Source organism: Gobius niger, assembly GCF_951799975.1.
Source record: "Gobius niger genome assembly, chromosome: 1".
NCBI lineage: Eukaryota > Metazoa > Chordata > Actinopteri > Gobiiformes > Gobiidae > Gobius > Gobius niger.
The window spans coordinates 30116133-30119845 of record NC_136852.1 but is presented as its reverse complement, the minus strand read 5'-3'; positions in this window follow the sequence as shown (position 1 = coordinate 30119845).

The following is a 3713-nucleotide window of genomic DNA, read 5'->3' as shown; positions in this document are numbered from 1 at the left end:
CACCTCCTGCTCTGTTTCCTTTACTCCATCGACATCATTCTTCATCAGAGAAAACTTTCCCATTAGTTCATTTGTTCAACTTTGTGAGATCAAATATTTCCTTTTAAATCATGAGTTTGTTCTGAAATCAAACATGAGCTCTTTTTTAGGGGGCAATGCACAACTTCAGTTGTTTCAGTCATACTTTTTGTTCAGATCTAAAGTGTTGCCCTGAGAGGAGAGGGGGGGTCATATGTTTCTATCACAGCAGACTGGTATCCAATCACCTGAGCGTGAGTCGCTGACAGGTGGGTGTTTTCCCGTCCGGGGCCGTGGAGCCGCTGCAGTTGCCTTTGAAAAGTTGCAGCAGCTGATCCAGTCGGCTGCTCTCCTTGGGGTCTCACGATCTTTCCGTGCCCCACGTGCCCGTGACATCAGAGCCTCTGGAGCAAGTCAAACAGAAATCTAACCAGCATGCACCGTGCGTCTGCAGTCGGCTGTCAAAACTGAATCCGTCTGGCTCATCTAGAGCGAACCTACTCATTTCACTGTCTCCTCCCTCGAGGGTCACACCTGCACCTTAGCATGTCAGCCCAGAGCCACACTTTTGTCACAGTCAATCATCACCCTCGGTCTCACACTGCGGGAACTCCAGCTGCCTCTTCCATCGTCGACTTAACTCTGCTACTACCCATCCATACTAACTTTAATCCATATATCGTTGTTTACTGCCGGGGTCTGATCGCCAAATATATATATATATGTCAATAAATCTTTCTGATCACTGCTTTTGTCTCTGTTTGAGTCTTTCTGGGTTGAAATGTCTGTTGTTCCTTGTTATTCCTGTTTTATTCCGGAAGTGCTTACACTAAGAAAACACACAAAACTTTGGTGAAATGAAATAAACAAAGTGGATTGGATGGATTTCGCACTCTTTACAATCTTCCATCTTTGCTTTACGTCTTCATACTATTGCACGGCTTAAAGACTGTCTCTGCATTCACACATTCAGTCTGTTTATCGCATCCCTCTTTTGATACAATATGTTTCACACCTCTCTTCTTTATATCTCGGAGATAAATGTGCGCAAAAAACATAAGGTGCATTTTTCCCGGTCTCTTGCTGTTGAGCGGTTTTCATTGAGAGCGAATCCTTGACCCGTCGGTGCTTCCTGGCTGCTCCGCTCAGGCAGCGACCTTTCCACGGCGCGAGGCCCGTAATGCACGGTTATATAAAGTTAACAGGTGCACTTTGGTCTGCGCGAAGGGAAAGAAGGAGGGGGGAAGGAGAGAGAGATCTGGGAGAGGAAGAGAGTGAATGAGACTGGCTGGGTCCAGATGGAGGCGGAGAGACCCTGCTGAGACTGTACTCTGACATGAAAATAAAACACACTCAACGAAGTGCACAGGGAGACATGCCAAGGAGGAGGAGGAGGAGGAGGAAGCACATGACAGAACGGAGAATATCCAAATCAATTGATCTCAGCCTGTACCAAATAAAATGGTCCAAAAGGCTAAATGATAATACAGCCGGAAATAACAGGCTCGAGAGGTTTGAAATCTGATCGATGAAAGAATGAATGAAATGTTGAATGTCTGGGTCATTGGTTAGGCATCACACCCGACCCAAGTGCATTTTTGTTTTTGTAGCTCCTTCCTTTTAATTGAGTGAATTTCTCCAAGGTAATTTATTTTTTAATTATTTCATGTGATTGTGATTTCCATTAAGTTATCCTTCGTCATCCTTTGTCCTTTGACAGTATTTACAAGGGTAAAAAAAGTGGATCCTTCAGCGTAGACATGCGTGTAACACTAGAAAGCAGAATAAGAGAATACAGAATAACAGAATAAATTATTATTTTTCTATGTTCAAGGTCACCTTGTTACTTTCCGCTTTCATGCTTAGCTTTTTTCAAGTGCACACATTTTTGTGCTTATGGCGCCCACACTTTTTTTAATGGTGCGATTGAGGGTTAACAGAATAGACCTACCATTGCAGCTTTATTCACAAAGCACTTTAACCTCTTTCTCCAGTGCGGCTTTACCCAAACCTAAAGGTTGCATGGCTGTAGTTTGGCCAGTGTAACGTCTCTCATTTGAAAGCTAAGATCGCAACATTTTTGTTACATTGTCTCTTGCATTTTTTATTCCATTTTTGAAGCGTTTTTGCTGTGTTTTCGTCTCTTTTTTAAATCTCTTTTGCTGTTGTGCTTTTGCAGTTTTCATCGCATTTTTGTGGCTTTTTTGTTGCATTTTCATCCTCGTTTCCATCTCTATTTAGGTGCTTTGTTCAAGAAGCTTTTAGATTTGGCTAAATATGTACAGCAGGCAAACAATAATCCAGGGGTAGGCAAGTTTGTGTCATGGAGGGCCGATTTTCTTCAATGCCAAAACACCAAGGGCCGAAACTCGCTCTTGTAGCCCAAAGTAAAGCACCTTTTTTCAAGTTTTGCACATAATATATGACCCAATTGGGAGTTTTGCTGGGAAATGTGAAAACATTTTCATTATTATCCACATTTTAGAGTCCTTTTCACATATTTGGTCTCTGATTTATGATAAATGTTTCTTCAAAATTCTCTTGGGGGCCAAAGGTTTTATGCTGGAGGGCCGAATTTGGCCCCCGGGCCTGACGTTGCCTACCCCTGCAATAATCCCTACGATAAGATGACCAATTTTCAAAAGCAAGAGAAATACGCACAAACTGACCATGAAACAACAATCCAAATACAACTAGAAATGCAATCGCCATTGCGATTGACTGCGGAAATGCGGGAAGCGAATGCAGAAATTGCATAAACTGTTCAAATTGCATAATCAAATTTGCATAAACTGGTAAAATGCATAAAATGTTATGTTGCATAAACTGTATAAACGGCATAAAGTGGTAAAATGCATGAATGGGTTAATTTGCATAAATTATGTAAATTGCATAAACGCTTTAAAATTCACAAATCCTAAATGGCATAAACTCTTAAGTTGCATAAACGCTTTAGAATGCATTAACTGGTTAAATCCCATAAAGTGGTTACTTTGCATAAATTGTTAATATTGCATAAACTTTTTAAATTCCATAAACTGGTCAAACTGTTGAAATGGCCTCAGTGCTTGATTGGCAGAAGCTGCACAAATGGCTGAAAGGCCTGGAGTCTCCCCATTGGCTGGATTCCCCCATACACACCAATGCAAAAATTTCAAACTCCCGTATAAAAAAACTGGAAAACTGCAGAAGGCCAATTTTTTCTCAAAACCCACAAGTTGCAGAAGCTGAACATGCACAAAGTGCAGAAATTGCAGAAAATGCAGAAAAAAGTGCAGAAAAGCATGGATTTGCGGCAGCCCCATTATAAGTCAATGGGAAAAATCTCCGACATTTTGGCCGATTGCGGAAAACACGTAAGTTGCAGAAGTCCCAAAAGTAATAGCACCCTTCTCCTCAACATGCGGAACGTTTTGATGCATAACTTGCATAAATTGCACAAAGCATGAAGGTGCTGAAAGCTCTAGAAAATCGGGAAAAAGATGGAAGAGGAATAATAATAAAGAACATGAAAACCAATAATTGACTGCGGAAGAATTCCGCAGTCAATCAAAAAACCGTAGAACCTGACTTTTCCAGTGGGCGCCTGTCAGCCCAAACCCAGGGTCTCGGCCCGCGTCCCTCCCATAGATTGTATTACGTCCCTCCTCGTGTCGTGAATGGGCGGGGCCTGCCTCTTGTTGACATGAGCGCGC